We start from the raw sequence: 20,177 nt of genomic DNA, 5'->3' as shown, positions 1-20,177 counted from the left end.
CCAGACTTCAGATACCTGAAACCATAGATAGTATCAAACCCTATATATACTATGTATTTTATTATACATATATACCTATGATAAAGTTTAATTTGTAAATTAGACATAGTAAGAGATTAACAATAACTAATAATAAAATGCAACAATTATAAAATATACTGTAACAAAAGCTATATGAATGTGGTCTTTCTCTCCTTTTCAAGACTTTTTATTGTCCTGCCCTCACCCTTCCTCTTCCTGTGATGATGTGAGGCGATAAAATACCTACTCAATGAGAGGAAGTGAGGTGAGTGATGTAGGCATTGTGACAATGTGTTAGGCTACTACTGACCTTCTGAGGATAGTCAGAAGGAGGTTCACTTACTTCCAGACTGAAGGTAACTGAAACCGTAGAAATCAAAACCATGGGTAAGTGGAGGACTACTGTATTTCGTCTTACATTTAAGGAGTTTTATATCAAATATATAAGAAGGATTGATTCATTTTCATAAGTATATTAACTATTATAACCTGGAAGAGATTAGAGAATCAGACTTGTGTTTTTATATCTGACAATAGCTTGGTTTGCACTCTGTGAATATTCATTAAGATTGTTCCCTAGACCCTGTGACACCTTTCTGTATTTAATAATTACATTTCTAGGTATGTTCTGATTAAGACATTTCCCTTTGTTTTGTTCACTTTTGTTTCTCTCCCAACTGCATCTCTTCATGTCATTCAACTCTGATCCTTTCTCTGGGATTCACAACCATCTTATTTCTTCTGCTGTTCTGTAATTTGTCTCTGAAGTCTTGTTTCTTGTCAGACCTAGAAATATTGGCAATGATAGGGAGCCAAAATAAAATGAGAGAAAAATGATTATGTTATTTTGGTCAATGTTGAAGTGAAATGTATTTAAATTTTTGAATTAGGAAAAAAGACAGCCAAAGTCCACCATTATTTAATATATGAGTGTAAACCCCATCTTTTTGCCTCATTTTGGTTCTAGTATCTGTCCTAGGTCTTGTGTAAACACCTTGTTTTCCAATCAACCTATAAACTTAAGATGTATTCCCTACAAAATAAGATTGTACAGAAGAGGGCAGTTTTCAATTGGGATTGATTTCTCTCTAGAGTTCAAAATCACAGTGGCTTTAGACTGGATTTCGCCTTAAGAAAGAAGCTGATTTCGTACTAAAATTAAATGATCATTATCTCAGGATAAGATTTTCTTTTGGAAAACAACTGGTCTCCAAGAATTATGATTTGAAATAACTCAGTATGTTGACGGTTACTAAGTAATTACAAATATAATGAATATTTCAGTAGTTTTTTGTGGCCTGCTAAACACAAAGAGATAACTTTAAAAGAAAAGTCTAAATCTTCTGTCTTAGCATTTAAGAATGATTAATAATGCTCAAAAAACTCCACATATAACCAGATTTATAGTAATGATACTCATAAAAAGGATAGAATTTTTAATCCATTCATCAGATTCTCTTCAACTGTTTCAAAGATCTTAAGTAATTATGCCATTAATTATTCTATTCAGGCCATTTGGTGAAGAATATAGAAACAAATGACTTCTCGGAAAAGATACTGAAAAGACATTTATAAGACACACACTTCCACTGAGTAGGCAGTACTCATTCTATGACTCTAATTCGCCAAGACTTCTATGTGCTACACCTATGTTTATGAGAAGGTATCTTAGAAATTCTGAATTCAGATATCAGCTATGTCATAGACCTTATGCATAGTCTAAGTTATTTTTTCTTTGTCTCTATGTTTTCATTTATATAGTGAGTAAATCTAAAATGTATTTCTCTCATATGATAGAAGGTGCTTTGATGATAAGAAATATGAGATAAATGTTAAATATTTGCACACTGGCTTCTAGGAGTGGGAGAAGATGTGCAGGCTTAAAAAAATGTTTGCATTGCTCTTGTGTGGAGCGGAACTAATATACCGAAATGAGTTAGGTGGGATTAAAGGCAACGGATACATATCTAGACATTCCTTAAGGAGGTGGCTATTTGCAGTTTGTCATACATAAACTATCATTGTGTGATCTATGTATTTTCTTTCCATAGTCCTTGGTTGTGAAGTCGAGAAATGTTTTGAGTGTCACTGGTGAAAGTGGCTAGAATTTACCTCCAGAGGATCCTCTGAGTATTGCTTGTAATAGATGCACATTGAAATGAACTTTGTCAATAAGACTGATGAAGTCCGTTATACCAGTGTATCTAAAATAATTATCTCACTCTTAAGAACACATTTCTGAAGAACTAGCCTGGTACATGCTGAAGAGACACCAACAGTTGAAGGCCCTTCTAGCTCATTTGTATTCATTGCCAAAATCTGGCTATTATTATAAAGCATTCCCCTGGTACAAAGAAAAGAGATGTTATCATTGCCCCTGTTTTATTTTATTTATAAGCACATCATCCTGGATTACATCTTTATTCACCTATTGTTCTTCTGGTGCTCTGTCCTTAAGGAGAATGCTGTATCCAACTTATGAGGTCTAGGAAGTGTTTAATGCACATTATTGTATGGACCCGCCTTGTATTTTTTTTCTGCTAAGTGTTGGAGGCCAGAGTCTAGAAGTGAGTACTCTGAACCCCAACTAGAGCAGCTCACCCCTAGTGGGCACTTAAAGAACAATGATCATGGACATTGATTGAATTGGGCTGATTACAAAGACGCTGCGGGAAAGAAATTTCTCAGGTGGATTCCAGACTTTAAGATGATCCTTTCTTGCTTATATTTTGTTTGTTTTAAAATAATTGAAATGGCTACACTTGAGAGACAGAGTCCTGTTAACAACAGCCTTTTCATATGAAGGAGAGCAAATGCATTTGTTTTGCCCCTTTAAATCGAGAGCTTCGAGCTTGCCAAAGGGTAAGACTGGAATTCCTCCGAAGCAATAAATACTGCTGTGGACTAAAGAAAGAAACATTTCTTTTCTCAAAGTGCACCCTTTATAAATAGGAAGCAGATGCAGTAATTAATGGAAGAGTGAGATATTACTCTTTCTGAGAAGAGACGCTGAGCTGGGCCCTCCAGGACATCAGAATTCAGAGATCAAGGCAGAAAAGAGGTCAATCTTTGTGGTCTCTCTCAGATCTCTGTGGTCAGAGATCTTTCCTTCAACAGGAGATATTCACACTAATGGGTAGCCTCTGCTCCGTTTGCATGATAAACATCTAAGGAGAATATTTATGTTCCCAATGGAAGACATTGTCTTCCTCTGAGTTACAGAAGGGAACTCATTGCCTGGTCACTTTTGTTCAGACACTTGAGTTTGTTCCCAGGCTCTGACAAGGAGAGCTTTAAAATGACTGTGAACTGAAAATACTTTCTGGTAACCAACATGTAAATGAACACCCCAAACATTCCTCCCCGGTGCAGAATTCAGTGTGGGTTGCCTGGAGTGCTTATTTGCATGTCAATCCCTCTGGTCTTCCTGCTCACTGTTACTTCACTTGATAGTTAGGTTTTAGTTCAAGAATAAACCGGTGATTTGGGGAAGCAATATCATAGCATTGTTGTCTTCTCTTTACTTTTGCTAACTTGCGCTGTTACTCTTTTAATCTATTGTAGGGGTACTACCTGATAAGCATCCAAACCTTAGTTGTCTTGGGAAAACTGTTCTAGTGTTTTCCTCCCTTTATCTTAGTGCCCATCAACTTTTCAGAGTGCATGCATAGTTCTGGGATGTTTCAAATGGGTGTGAAGCATGCTTCTCCTCCTATCTCCAATGATTTACTAGTCCCCAATAAGATCATTAAAAGATTTTTCTTCTAGAAAAGATTTGAAGGGTTTGTTTCATTCATGCATGAGTAATTAAGTAGTCAAGTGTCCTTAGTTGAAGTAGTCTCTGACATGTTTTCATTGTGCCTTTTACAGTTGTTTCAACTAAATGTTTGTTTCACATCCCATGATACTGTGATATAATGAGATACATATTTGGTCTTGTCCTTGATTCTTGGCACAGAGCTCCCCCAACCCTTCTAATTTTCTAAGAGATAAGGATAAGAGGAGAATTTTTTGTTATTCATAGTACAAGCCTTGCAATTATACCTGAGTTTAGGTTAATGGGGTGATTTTTGGAGGATGAGGACTGGTTTCAGGAACCAACCATGTAATTAGAGGGTTGGAATTTTGAACCCCACTCACCAACCTCCAGGAGAGGGAGAGGGGACAGAGACCGACATAATCACCACTGGCCAATTACTTTATCAATCATGCATATGTAATGAAGACGCCATAAAAACCTTAAACAGTAGGGTTTGTAGAGCTTCCAAGTTGGTGAAAGTATCCATATGTGCCAGGAAGGTGATGCACCCAAAAGTGCATGGGACAGAAACTCTTACACTCAGAATCTTTCTGGTCCTCTCCCTAGGTGTCTCTATCTAGCTGTTCATCTGTATGCTTTATTTTTTTTTTTTAATGGTTATTTATTTTTGACAGAAATAGACAGTGGGGGAAAGATATAGAGACAGGGAGACAGAGAACCCCCGGTAGGCTCTGCAGCTATCAGTGCAGAGCGCGGTGTGGGGCTCGAACTCATGAATCATGAGATCATGACCTGAACTGAAACCAAGAGTCAGTCACTTAACCGACTGAGCCACCCTGGCACCCCTGTATGCTTTATAATAAAGAGGTAACATAAGTAAATGTTTCCCTGAGGTCTGTGAGCAGTTATATCATATTATTGAACCCAAGAGGGGGCTGTAGAAATCTTCCATTTATAGCCCATTGATCAGCAGTGCAGGTGGCAATCTGGACTTGTGACTGGCATCTAAAGTAGAAGGTAAGGGGTGCCTGGGTGGCTCAGTCGGTTAAGCGTCCGACTTCAGCCCAGGTCACGATCTCACGGTCTGTGAGTTTGAGCCCTGCGTCGGGCTCTGGGCTGATGGCTCAGAGCCTGGAGCCTGCTTCCGATTCTGTCTCCCTCTCTCTCTGACCCTCCCCCATTCATGCTCTGTCTCTGTCTCAAAAGTAAAATAAACGTTTAAAAAAATTAAAAATAAAATAAATAAAATAAAATAAAATAAAATAAAATAAAATAAAATAAAATAAAATAATAAAGTAGAAGGTAATATTTTGGGACCAAGCCCTTAACTTGTGGGGTCTGTTTTAACTCCAGGAAGTTAGTGTCAGAATTGGGTTGTAGGATACCCACTGTGTGACCAGCTGGGAAATTGCTTGATGTGAGAGAAAAACACACATTTGATGTCAGAAATATTGTGAGTAGAGAAAGTTTTTGTTTACATTCTAGAAAGAAAGTTTTTGTTTACATTCTTTCAGCTATTTGGGGGGGGGGGTGTTATTATCTAACAAAAATTTAATCATATACTCTATGTATTCATTTAGTGCCCCTTTCTGAAAAAAATCGGGGGACAGAATTATTTCTGGCAACTGGGAACTGCCCATTCTACTCATAACAGCTTTCAAGTATTTTAGGGCTGGCATTTAATTCTCTTTGAATTGAAAGTGATTTTGAGGCTGTAAAGTCTCTTCAGTTGGCAACTTTAGATGTTAAAGAAAAACATTAATGCATTCATCACAAGAAAAATTAGAAGCTTATTGTAAGTTTTATACTTAGCAATAGGTTGGCATTTTCTTTGGAATGAGAGTACAGGTTAGAACGAGGTGTGAACCTCACAATTTCCTCAGTCTACAGGTTCTGGAAAGTGTTCCATTTTGGGGGGTGGTGTTATTTGTATTGCAAGTGATTTTTAAGTATAAAAGTGTAGTGTCTAGCAACTTAAGACTGTAGTACATTGCAAGTTCAAAACAAAACAAAACACAAATAACCATTCTGAAATAACTCACCGGAAACCAAGCACTAGTTAAGTTAAAAACAAACCAATCAACTTTTAAGTGAACTAGAAATCACTCTAGGTAAATACTTACCTGACTTTGATGTGGAAAGGGCTTTTTAAAGTATTACTGTGAAGAAGATTCGTGGGTCTTGCTACATTAAAACAAGCTCTCTGTACCTCAGAAAACATTATATTCAATATTAGTAAATATCAGATCGAGAGTAAATTTGCAAAATGTGGGACAGAAAAAAGATTGAGGCGGTAAAATGTAGAGTACTGGGGCACCTGGTGGCTGAGTGGATTAAGCGTCTGACTACTGATTTCTGCTCAGGTCATGATCTCAAGGCTTCATGAGTTCAAGCCTCCATGGGGCTTTGCCCTGACAGCAGTGGAAGTTGCTTGGATTCTTTCCTCCCTCTGCCTCTCCCCACCACTGGCGAATCACACATGCACTTTCTCTCTCTCTCTCAAAATAAAGTTAAAAACATTAAAAAAAATAGAGAGAGTACTGACCAATCAACAAGCTATTTAAACATGGTGAATTGAATGCAAACATTTATTTATATCTGTTTCTTCTCAAAGCCCCACTGAATGACAATAAAGGAATGAACCACGGGAATGAACCATAGGGACAAAAAGAACATGAAAGTGGACTGCTGGTTGGAGGTGTGAATCAAATTTTGAAAGTCAGAAAGAGATGGACAGGTGATAACCAACTTTGCAGAGCAGAGAAAGGTGATGCCTAACTGACTGCAAAAGACAAAAAAAACCTAGAAGGAACAATTAGCCCCAGGGCAACACTGGGAACTAGAAGATACTGGGGCAGGAAGGATGAGGGCGGAGTCTGAGGCCTGGCTGAGAATAGGGCTCAGGGGAACTTGATCAAAGTTTGGTTACAGAGAGACCCTTTATGACCTGTTTCTTTTATTTTTAATTTTTTTTAACGTTTATTTTTTTTTGAGACAGAGACAGAGCATGAATGGGGGAGAGTCAAAGACAGGGAGACACAGACTCTGAAACACGCTCCAGGCTCTGAGCTGTCAGCACAGAGCCCAACTCGGGGCCTGAACTCACAGACAGCGAGATCATGACCTCAGCTGAAGTCAGTCGCTTAACCGACTGAGCCACCCAGGTGCCCCTGACCTGTTTGTTTTATAATGAGTAAAATAAATTTTTTAATGTATTAATTTTCATATCTATATGAGAGATACTATTTCATCTGTTTCTAAAAATTATTCTTCAACACAGACAAAGCATTTCTTATAGTGTTTACCAAACACATCTAGGACATATACTCACTGAATTACCTTTTTCAAAGTTCTGGATTCTCAACACTTTGAGAAAAGAAGTTGGCCACTTTTTATATCAAAATATTCAAATATTAAAGGATTATATCTTATAAACAGATACAGTACATTATTTTTCCTATACATAGTCACGAAATTTAACAAAATTACTTTTTTTTTTTAAAAGTTAATTTATTTTGCAAGAGAAAGAGAGAGCATGAGTGGGGAAAGGTCACAGAGAGATGGAGAGAGGCTGAGAGGCTCCATGCCATCAGTATGGAGGCCAACATGGGGCTCGATCTCATGAACCTTGAGATCATGACCTGAGCCAAAATCAAGTCAGATGCTTAACAGAGCCACCTGGTAACGTGAGCCACCCAGGTGCCCTAACAGAAGAAAATAAACAGAATTAACAGAAGAAAATAAAAAATGAAGACACTGGATGTAACTTACACATAAAACACATTCACACAACAGGAACATTTCAGAAAATAGAAGGTTTTAAATGTTGATTATGCTATTTCCATTTAGTAAGAAAATAGTTACCATGGAAATAGTGAGTGTATACAGTATTTTACTTCCACATTAAGACAACTTCTAAAAGAAATGCACTTAGTGAACACTTGTTCTTGACATAGTTTGAAAGGAGAAGTGGCTCATAAAGAATACAGCATCTCAATTTAGATTGATTGTATTAGCATGGCTCTTTCATTTTCTCATTTCATGATAAAATAATAATTTGAGTAAATCTGAACTGTTTTAGGGATTTTGATAACCTATATACATTGTGTTGTTTTAACCCTAAACTAGGGCCATTTTGCCCTTTTGATTATGGATTTTCCTTTGGAACATCGGATTCTTCAGTGGATGTCTACTTCCAACTTGGGACATACACATAAGGTTAATCAATTAAAAATTGTTTGATGAGGGGCACCTGGGTGGCTCAGTTGGTTGTGTCCAGCTGAAGCTCATGCCATGATCTCACTGTTCATGTGTTCGAGCCCTGCATCAGGCTCTGTGCTGACAGCTAAGAGCCTGAAGCCTGCTTTGGATTCTGTGTGTATGTTTGTGTCTCTCTCTCTGCCCTTCCCCTGCTCGTGTTCTCTCTCTCTCAAAAATAAACATTAAAAAAATTTTTGTTTAATTGTTTGATGAAGATGTTGATCCAAAATCAGAGGACACCTAGAATGTGGGGACTCAGATTAGGAAATCAGGTTTCCTGAAAATTTCCAAACTCAAGGTTCTTAATTACAAGGGCTCAGTTATTCATTCCATGTCTCCACTCTTCCCTGGAGCAAACCGTGTTGCAAGTTTAAGGACTGGCCTGGTTGAAGCAGGCCTCTTTCACCTGTTCTACTGTGGGTCTCACCCTCCCCAGCCTCACTTTCTAATCTGTCAGCATCACTCAGCAGCACTCACTCCAGATCTCTTTTATGTCATCTCCAAAATCAATCACTCATCTTAGCCAGGGAATATATTGATCCTGGGTAAGCAAATAACTATTAATTTCATGATTTGAGCTCTAATGTACCCTTGGGGATAAGGATGGATTGCTCAAAGTGTGGTTTCTTGATGTTCTGTAGATTTCTAGAAGGCTGTTTTAAATACAAGTAAACATGAAGTTGAGAGGTCAGTGGTAGCAGAAGGTAGTGAAAAGGTGCAGTATTAGAAGGACTTCTAATTCTAGTTTGGAGGCCAATTAGCTACGCAATTTGGGTCAAATACTCAATTGTGCCTATAAAATGAGAAGGTTTTGCTCTGTTTCTTGCATGAACTCTAAAAAGGTTCTAAATATCAGAATGCAAAAAGATATTAGCAGAGGCCAAAGTCTTCACCATCCAAAATTTTCAGACTTGCGATTACCCATTTCATAAAAGCAACTAACATAGTCTTGGGTTAGTGAATAATGTTTGAATGGTTGGAGAATGAAGGGAAAAAAGCAATTTACTTCCTGAATACATCTAGAATATGTTACTTCTAAATCCTTCAGCCCTACTTTGGCCATCATTATTTTTTTTCCTGTGCTGGTGACTAAACTCTTGTGGTGTGTTTGTGCCTATCACTAAACGCATACTCCACATGACCACCCATGTGCCAGACCTAAATGTCCATCTGCTTTCTGGGCATCAAGTCCTTATTTCTCAATACATTTACTATACTGTCAATATCTTCCCCTCCTCTACCCATACCTCAGTACAGAACACCAGTATCTACAGAGTTGCCAAGCACAAAAACTGGGAATTAACTGTTTTTTCTTTCTCATCATATCACTGTTTATATTCTAATTAATTCTTAGTCCAGTTCATTCTCTCCATCTTTAAAATGTGCCCCCCTCTCTTGACCACAACTGCCTTAATTAAAGCCACCATAGTCTCTCACAGGTATTTCTGTAACAGCCTTTATTTCTGCCTTGAGTCTTTGCTCTTTCTCCTGTGAAGATGCAGACAGGTGGTCTCAACCCTAGAAGAGAAGTTTATCCTGTCACCCAATGAAAGCTCTTCAATGGCTCCCTTTTCCCCTTTGGGTAGAGTTAAGTGCAAACTCTTTAGCATGGTGTTAAGTTGAACAAGGGGACCCTTATACTTTTGCGGCTCTAAAGCCAATGTGGCCTATGTAAGCACACAAAAGTTTAAGCCTGTAAATGCCTCAAGGTTATGCAGTCAAAACCTAAGACAACCAGTCACAAACAGCCAGCTAGGCTTTATGCAATAACTGATCAGTAATTTCCTTACTTTTCTTCTGCCTTTTCTCTATAAAAGTCTCTCCTGAACCCCACTGGTGAAACACTCCTTACCACTTCTGGTTTGTTGCTGCCCAATTGGAATTGATTTGTGCTCAGATAAACTCTTAAAATTTTAACATGCCTCAGTTTATCTTGTAACAATGGCCAACCCAGTCCTTCACTTCCCTGTAACTCCCTGTAGGTCTTCCAAATACAGATTATAAAATCTTATATTTTAGGTGTCCTTTCTAGCAGCACTTGCTTCCTATACTTCCTTTAGTCCTTAGCTCAAGTGAAATCTTTTAGACTCTTCTCTGACAACCCCGCCTGCCTCCTATAGGTGCTCCCATTCCGTGTTCCCACCTTACTCGGTTCACTTTTCCATCACTGCACTCAGCATGTGGGACTATATAATTACCTGCTGTTTGCCTCTTTCCCTGCCTGGGTGGAGTGCTCCTGAAGGCAGGCATTTTGTTTAGAAGGAATGGCCTGTAAGCCCTGGGGGTGACTGGGAGCTTTGGGAAGGAGGCTGGGACTGCTGGAAGGTCAGTTTGGAAGGGGCTAAGCGGTGGTGGTGGGGTAGGGAGTTGGGGGAGGAAATGAGGCTGAAGGGGTGAGCAGTAGTCAGGCTTGAAAGCCTTCCTAACTTGGTCCCATTTCTGAATTATTTTTTCCTCTTGTTAACAGACGTTGTTTGGCTGTATTTCTCCAGACAACAATGATGCAGATAATAAATGCAGTGTTTTTTGCCTTTCTATCAGAGTAGAAAAGAAAATGATTTGCCTCTTCATTTGGGGAAAAAAAAAAAGCAGCTAACAAAGGGAGTGGTTGTAAACAATAGATTTAATTGCCTCTCCTAGGACTATTATTTGGTGTCTATTTAAGGCTACTAGATTTTACTTTAATTAATCCATTGTGTACCTCATTTGCATATATTTGCATATGTCTCTGTGACGCCTTTAAGGAATCTAAGATGACTTCAGCGGACTTCAAACCCTGCCTTTGGAGCCTAACAACACTTAAATAGGAGGTAGCTTTTAAAATGGTTTACAGAGGTTTAAAATGGTTTACAAAAGGAAGTGCCATAGGGCAGAGACATGATGGAGGTGGGGGTGTTAGGGTGCTCCTTATAGGGAAAAATTAGAGAAAAGGCAAGGCCCCTGATCATCAGGGTCTCCCTCTCTCCCCAACCTGCACACCAGACACTTTTGAGGGGCCCAACCCTTAGGGTGCTTGTCTAATTGGACAGCCTCTCAGATGGGGCTGAATTTTTAAAGTAACACTGAGTTTCATTCTTCTTCACCAGTGGAGACATGAGCTGCCTTTAAGGGGTTTATTACTTCATGTCAATATTTTCTTTTGAGGCTCAGGGTCCCTGAGGAGCCAGGAAACTGGAGCCTCCTAGGAAGAGTATGTGAGACCGCAGAGGCCATCCCTGGGGAAACCAAGCTCAGCCGTGAAGAAATTAGTGGGAAGGAAGTACTCTATTGGGATTTCTTACTACTAATGTGGTTAAGGAAGTCTTTTCAGGGGAAAGGGAGGAGGAATCCACACTTCATAAGCGAGCTTAGGAGCTTTCTACAAAAAGAGGGAAAATGGGATGTCATAGTGTTAGGAAAAAAAATCTGGAAGACATAGAAATGGGCTAAATATATAAATAAATGATGATTAAGTATCCTTTGTAGTGTACCTTTCAGGATTATCTCTTTCATTGACTTTGAACTATGTACAACTTGGTTTGTTGTGATAACTAGCAATGCAAATGACTCTATCTAAAAACATGCAAATGAATTCTGTCTAGTAAAGAGACAATTGATTTCCCCTCACCAACCCCTTCACCAAAAGAAGCCCATTTGCATTTATTTTTAACTTTACTTTGGCATCCTTCTTGTCTACATACATGTTGTTCTTTGAATTTTTCTTTGACACTATTGGAATTTGTTGCTGGTCTCTCATTAATAAATATATTAAATTAAATCTTTGATATGTGTCCATTTCATATTTGTATGAGACTTATGATTTTACCTTAAAAAAACAGAACAAACTATCCTTTAATACAGGGCAGATAAGTTTTCAAGTTATCATACATAGTCTCTTAAGGATTGTTTTTGATCACAAAAAGGAGGCTATCACTTTGTGTTTTGGCCTGATTAATTTACATAGGTTTAGTAAGAAATCTTAAAGATAGGAGCCTCTGAATATCATTAGCAAATCTAGACTTGCAGATGTTGAACAATGAGAAGACCAGAGACTTAATTTCAATCCAGAAGTTTCATAAGGAGTCTCAGGTGGTATTTTCAATAGTTTCAATTATTCCAAAGATTTAGTAAAAAGTCTCACTGGTTCTTGTGCTCTGATTCTAAAAAACCATACCTAAGAAATTAAATTCTACAGTTTTTACCTGCAGTATCTATAAATTAGGCTAAATTCTTGTCTTCTTAAAGTCCCCACAATCTGCTAAGGTTCCTGACCTTCTCCACTGCTGTTAAGTCTAGGAACCTGAAAACCACAGGGCAGGTACCAGACCATTTCCTAAGAAAGACTGTGGGCACTGGTTCCTCACATGAAATACAACCCTTGTTCCTTAATAATGGCCTTGTCAAAGCTTATTAAATGTGTTTTATTCTCAAATATGGCACTGTAGGTATGGCCTGATTATGAAAATTTGTTAAATGATTTCTTTGTGCAAAGAAGGATAAATTTGTATTGACTTTATGCAAGTAACTACATTGTTTCTGAAAAGGAGACTCAGTTAAATTATCTGTTCCTGAATTCTGAAGACCAGAATTATAAAATCTAGAATTGTGAGAACCTGATACTACCTAAAGAATCTTAAATTTTGGTTTCAGTTAAATTTCAGTTTACAAAATCATAATTTGAGAATTATTGCTTTTTTTTTAAAGGAAAGGGGCTTCCTTATGTATGTATCAGAAAATAGAGCATTAAGCATAATTCCAGGGATGCCGGGTGGCTCATTCAGTGAAGTGTCAGACTCTTGATTTTGGCTCAGGTTATGATATCATGGTTCCTGGGATCGAACCCACGTCAAGCTCCACACTGACAGCATGAAGCCTGGTTGGGATTCTCTCTCTCCCTCTTTCTCTGCCCCTCCTAAGTAATCTCTATACCCAAAACAGGGCTCGAATTCACAACCCTGAGATCAAGAGTCACATGCTCCACCAACTGAGTCAGCAAGGCACCCCTTCTCATACTCCTTTTTAAATAAGGTGTGCAAGGCTGAATAACAGGTCCACCTAAGATCTTCATGTCCTAATCCCTAGAACTTCATAGATATAATTAAATTAAGGATCTTGAGAATGGAGATCATTCCACATTTTCTAAGTCTGCCCAATATGATCATTAGGGTTGTAAGATAAAAGAGAACGTAATGGGATGATGGAAGCAGAGATTGGAGTGATACACTTTGCAGATGGAAGAAGGGGCCACATGTCAAGGAATATAGGAATATAGAAATATAGGAATTTAGAAGCTGAAAAAGACAAGAAAATGGATTCTCCTTTCAAAGCCTCCAGAAGGAAACATCCCAAGCAACATCTTGATTTTAATCCACTGAAACTCATTTTGGACTTCTGATCTCAAGAACTATATGGGAATGCATTTGTGTTGTTTTAAGCCACTAAGTTGTAATTTGGTACAGTGGCAACAGGACTTTAAAACATAAGTTAAAAAAAAAAAAACAACAACCCAAATCTTTGTGATTTCTCAGGAGTCTTTTGGAAAATCCTAAAAGTAGTTTACGTACAAAAGACACATTGAGAGGTGGTGTTCAAGATGGTGGTTTAAGAAGATCCTGAACCCACCTCTTCCCATGTACACACCAAATCTATAGCTATCTATGGTAATTCCAGAGGGTAATTTCCCTCTGAAAAAGATTGAAAACTAGATGCACTGTTCTCTACAACACAGGATAAAAGGACCACATTGAGAAGGGTAGAGAGGTGACACATGGTCTCACAAAACAAAAGAAAAAAACAAAAAACAAACCAAAACAAAATATCCCTAACACATCAACACAATAGGTAGGAATCTCACCAGACAGGTTCTCTTCCTGAAGGACCAAGGGGTTGGTGCCCAGATAAATCCCCACAATGTCTGGCTTGGAAAACCAACAGAGCCAATGTTCAAGGGTGAAATCCCAAAGTGCTATAGGAAACTGAGGTTCCCCTTTTGGAGGGATCATGTGCAGTCCCACTCACCCTGAAACCCAGCAAAGAATCCAGCAATTCGAAAAGCACCTAAATTATATGTGAAAGTGACTCATTTGCTGATTTGGAGCATTGGCTGGAGGGGCAGAGGACAGTTGAGACGTTCCCCAGAGACAGAGGCACTGACTGATGCTATCGCTGCACTCTCTACATAGCCTGCTAGCTTGGAGGGGATGTGCTCAGAGGCAGCATCTTCCCACCACCTTACTGGGGTGGGCAGGGGCCAGGGGCCGCAGCATTTACTGAGACTGGAAAGCGCGGGCGGTTACAGCGCTCCTCTGCTGCCCAGGGAAGCAAATGGAACTAAATCAAACTAAAAAGCTTTTACACAGTGAAGAAAACCATGAACAAAAAGAAACCTACCGAACAGAAGATATTTGCAAATCATATATCTTACAAGTGATTAATATTCAAAATATATAAATAACTAATACAGCTCAGTAATGAAAAATAAAACCCTAAACAATCTGATTAAAAACTGAGCAAAGGATTTGAAGAGACATTTTTTTCCAAAGAAGACAGATGGCCAACAGACACATGAAACAATGCTCAACATCACTCATCACGAGGGAAATGCAAATTGAAACCACAGTGAGGTGTCACCTTGTATCTGTCAGAATGGCTATTATCAAAAAGACAAGAAATAACAAGTGTTGGTGAGGATGTGGAGAAAAGAAATCCTCATGCAATGGTGGACTGTAAACTGTTGTAGCCACGACAGAAAACAGGACGGAGGTTACTCAAAAACTAAAAACGGAGCTACCATATGATCCAGCAATTCCATTACTTGGTATCTACTTGAAGAAAATGAAAAAAAAAAAACAAAAAAACCAATTTGAACAGATATATGCATTGTTATGTTCCTTGCAGCTTTATATATAATAGCCAAGATTTGGAAATAACCTAAGAGTTCATTGATGGAAGAATGAATAAAGATGTGCGTGTGTGTGTATACATGTGTGTATATATATATATATATATATATATATATATATATATATACATATATATATAACATATTACACATGATATATATTACACATGATATATATATATGATATATATATGATATATATGATATGATATATATATGGAACTTGAAGGTATTATGCTAAATGAAATATATGATCTCACTTACATGTCAAATCTAAAAAACAAAACAACAAACAAAACAAAACCAAGGCTCATGAATACAGATGGACTGCTGGTTGCCAAAGAAGGTGATTAGTTAGGGAGGAGTGCAGGGGTGAAGGGGATTAAGTAGAACGAACTTCCAATTATATGGAGTCTACCACAACTCCCAGTTGTAAAATAAATAAGTCATGAGGGTGTAATGTACAGTATGGAGAATATAGTCAATAACATTGTATTAAATTTATAAGGTGACAGATGGTAACTTAGACTTATTGTGACCATTTTGCAATGTATACAAATATCAAATCATCATGTTTTACACCTGAACCTAATACAATATTGTGTGCCAATTATACTTCAATTTTAAAAAAGACACCTTGAGGTGCTTGGGTGGCTCAGTCGGTTGGCTCTCTGACTTCAGCTCAGGTCATGATCTCACGGTCTGTGGTTTCGAGCCCTGCGTCCAGCTCTGTGCTGAGAGCTCAGAGCCTGGAGTCTCCTTCAGATTCTGTGTCTCACTCTCTTTCTGCCTCTCCCCAGCTTGTGCTCTCTCTCTCTCAATAATAAATAAACTTCAAAAAATTTATTAAAAAAATTTAAAAAGACACCTTGAATTTTTTTTTAATTTAGTTTTAGAATCTAATATTGAAAAAACAAAAATGAAAAGAGGGGAAGCCTGGTCATTTATTAAGAGAGAATCAGATGCCTGAGTACATGGATAGTTTTAGCTAGAGTACTTATTAATCAAAGTGACAATGGAGTATATTGAGTTAAGTGCAAAGGAAGTTATCATGACTTTAGCTCTTTCAGTGGGGATTAAAAAAAATAATCAAGGACATGACTAAATCAGCCAAAGCACAAAAATCATTCTGATGAGATATGGAATCTCTGGTATCTGAACAGATTAAATAGACGATAAACAAGAGCCTTTCCTGCTCCGTGTTAAGAACAGACCAAATGCTCCAATTTTAATGGAAAGACCAATTTTAACGGCAAGAAGACCAAATTCTAATTTTGTGTCATGTCCTTGAATATATTTGGCATGAAGGATTAACAGAATTCTTTCTTTTTTCTAAATATGAATTATTTTATCAAAACTGTGCCAACTTTGCCAAATTTTGAACATGTCATTGCTTTTAGGTTCACTATTTGTATTCACTATAAACCAAGGCAAGAAAATCATTTTCTGCATTCCTTCTACCATGTTATATATCCATTCAAGTTTGAACCTTCACTATCGTCATTCATATTCTGGAACAGCAGACTTAATTTTAAGACAAAATCCTTTTTCCCTCATACTCTCCATTACCTTTTAAACACAGTGTTATTTCTCTGCCACTCTTGTTCCTATCATTCTTAATAACCCATATTAATTTTAACTCCTAACTGAATGACTAACTTCTGTACAGAGAGAACAGGGTGGGAGGATGGGGGAGCAGATCTGTCAAATCTGAGCATTTTAGAAAGTCAGTAGAGTAAATTTAACCTGACTCTCAATAGTCACAGGGATCATTTTACCACATTGTTAAAATGGCAAAAAGGAATACCTTCATTAATGAAGTAGTTCTCAGTTTTTCCTCTAGAAACATTTGTCAATGTTTGGAGACATTTTTGATTATTATGATTTGGAGGACAGTGGGCAGTGCTAATGGCATCTAGTGGGTAGAGGCTAGGGATGTAGATACTCTTCAATGCATAGACAGCTTTCTACAGCAAAAAATTATGGGGTCCAAAGTGCCAATAGGACCTCTGTTGAGAAACCCTGCTTAATATGAGCTCAAGGTATAGCCACACTGCAATGTATTATAAGAAGCAAAGCTGTGTATGTGTGTAGGTATTATATTTGTATTATATATATATATGTATATATATATATATATATATACATATATATATGTAAATACATATGCACATGCATATAACTATGTTCACTGGCCAATCTTACAGTATTCCGTCCTGTTAGAAATGATCCAGATATCCAAAGATTATTCATTAACTATCTGAAGTTAAAGTTCTTAATGTTAACTAAAGGTCTTGAAAGTTATGTGTAAGCTGATGCCCTATAAAACACAATCACTGTTGATGTAAATGTATCAGAATTTATCAGAATTATAACTGTTTAATTGAATGTATTATGTTATAGTTTTCACAACCCCAAACTTTATGTGAAAATATGTTGGCTGTCTGATCAGTAAACCAGTATAAGATTTTTGGGGAATTCATATTAAATAGTCTACTCATGAGAACGAATACAAATCTATTGTGACATGTTTTCTTGTAGTATATTCTACATAGAGAAAATTAAAGAGAAGATATATAGCTGTTTTACTTGATTTTATTTGACAGAGAATGTCCAAGAAGGGGAGGGCAAAGAGAGAGGGAGACAGGGAATCTTAAGCAGGCTCCACACCCAGCACAGATCCCAAAGCGGGGCTCGATCTCATGACTGTGACATCATGACCTGAGCTGAAATCAAGGGTTGGAGTCTTAACTGACTAAGCCCCCCAGGCATATAACTGACATAAGCTGCTTTTAAACCCAGGATTCATTTTGGTTACAGGAACTTGGGTTTTTATATAAAAATGTTCTGAGCTAGCAGTTTCTGAGTTTGCTAGTGGTTGGTTCATGAACTTGGGGAATGCGTGATAGCACAGTTGAACTATTGGAAGTTTAGTTCATTTTCTAGGGATTCTGGAGATAGTAAGGGCTTATATTATCTATAACAACCAGAACAGAGCTCCTTTACAAGGCTTTATAATTTATTTTATTAATACATGCGGGTATAGTAAAATATTTCAAACTCACAACAAGAGGAATAGGGTCTTCTCAACTACAAACACTTGACAAATAGTTCGACACTTCAGTTCCAGTTGACATCAGCCAAGTAAATTCAGAATCACAAAAAGTGAGTGGTCCAGATCTCAGAGCTGCTCCCCTTTACAGTGGGCATATTTTAAAAATTGATTTGAGCTCACAAATAATCTGACACACAAACAAAAATACTAACAAGCCAGATTTTCTCTTTCTTACTTGGTCTCCATCATTTATTGGGGCATCTTGGTGGTATGGCTCCCATAGCTGCTAAACTAATATCTTTAAAATGTTAAAATGTGACTATTCTACAAATACAGAATAAGCACATGATAAAGAGTTATTTAACTCATTGATGAGAGAGTCAGCAGAGTGGCAGAGCTGGTTCAGAGAACATTTGAAGGACAGAGCATTTAAAGGCAAGAAAGAAAAGAAGATTGCTAGGTTAGATACAAAACTGGTTTACGTCTGATAGTGCAGTAAAATTATATCATTTGGGGTTATTTTTGGTTCTGCAGAGAAATTATTTAACCTCTATCAGACAAAAATCTGATAGTTACCATGTAACTTCCTAGAGTCTGGACTCTAATCAATAGTAAATGATATGATAAATAAAGATACATTCCCCTGGAGAATTAAAACGATCTCTTCATGGATCGATCAGACAAGGATTCAATATGAGATTGAATCAGGACAAGGAGCCATCCTTTTCCCTTATTTTTGAGTTTTTGTTAATTTTCTTAATACAAAATTCTTTTGTAGGTGGCCCCAGGGAACTGGCAAGGAAATGTGGACTTCCAAATTCAGGAGGGCAGAAGGTCCCTTTCATTCATTCAACAAAAAGATATGTAGTATTTATTAGGGACCAGGCACTGCACTAGACCCTGGGACTATAGTAATGAACAAAGCATACAAATTCACATGTGGTCCTTACATTCTAGTAGAGGGAGGGAGATTCATAAGAAAGGTATGTTTACATATTTGGTGGATAAAAGGGCTGTTGGTGATATGTTATAATACGTTAAATGATGGCAAGTGCTAAGGGGAAAAATCACATAGGAAGGGAAAGTGGGGAGTGTTAGGACTTTTAGGAAAGGCAACCAAGAAAACGTTCATGGAAGTGACAGCCCTGTTCTTGCACATTCCATTATATAATCCATTATATAATTCCATTATATAATTCTCCCTTTCTGGGTTCAACAGCACTAAAAGATTTATACCTGGGCTTGTAGCTTCATATACCAATGAAGAGCTGGAGGAGGTGAGGAGGGAGGGTGCCGTGGTGTGGGGGTGAGGTGGGGAAGGAGTCGTTGTATTCCAGACCGCTGCCAAGTTCTGGAAATTGGGAGAGGTGAATGTGGAGAGGGAAACTCCTACCAGCCCAGTATGGACTTGGATGCCATTTGAGAGCTTTGGATTTACTACCATTTTTATAACCACTGTGTGGTTGCATATAATGCCATAACCATAAATAAAAGCCACTGCGTGGTTCTACAGAGGTTTTGTAAGATTGGAGCTTGATCATGGCTGGTAGGTTTGGAACTCACGTTAAAAATGTGATTTTTGAATCATAAATTATGTTGGGTTAATTTTATATAATAAAAACATTTGAGTGATAAAATCATCATCCTATTCTTTTAGTTTTTTTTAAAAATGATATAATGGCATGGATATTATTCTACCTCCTGCCTTAAGCTCTTTGGGGAGGAAAAAAGGCGGTGATTTAAAAAAATATACCTTAAGCCACATTATGCCTTAGTCTCTTCCTCTCCTTTATAAGCCTGTCTGGAAGTAAGGTGCACCTGTCATGATTTTGGTCTCCACAAAACCCCATCTTTTCCCGGAATTTAATTTCATTTCTATACTTAAAGTACCACTTATGATATTGTATATGCCATGCAGAGAAAAGTGGAAATATTAATTGCCGGTGCTTCAGTCCAATTTGTGTGTCTCTGAGAAATGTCAGTGATAGGCAGCGTGTACTTCTGATGATGGCGAGTCAGCAGAACAGAGAGGGCTTCAACAGAAGCAACCCAAGCACATGACAGAGGATCCTTGGGAGTAATTGGCAAAGTTGGTAGGGTAGTGCACCAATTAGCTTGATAATGTGAAGAAGGTATCTCAGAAGAGTATGTTATCTTAGAAATACTAATGGAACAAAGTAGTGTTAAGACAGACCCTTTAC

General features: G+C 37.8%; 1 long non-coding RNA gene across 1 annotated transcript in view; it reads right to left on the bottom strand.

Moving 5' to 3' along the window:
• Window positions 1-559: 559 nt before the first annotated feature.
• LOC122227543 overlaps window positions 560-20,177 on the bottom strand; it is a 43,416-nt gene continuing 23,798 nt past the window's right edge. The window contains exon 3 of the long non-coding RNA XR_006206123.1: window positions 560-807. This is a non-coding gene — a long non-coding RNA (uncharacterized LOC122227543). The remainder of the gene's footprint in view (window positions 808-20,177) is intronic.

This window comes from Panthera leo, chromosome A1 (genome assembly GCF_018350215.1).
Source record: "Panthera leo isolate Ple1 chromosome A1, P.leo_Ple1_pat1.1, whole genome shotgun sequence".
Lineage (NCBI taxonomy): Eukaryota > Metazoa > Chordata > Mammalia > Carnivora > Felidae > Panthera > Panthera leo.
This window is presented reverse-complemented; position numbering and strand designations above follow the sequence as displayed.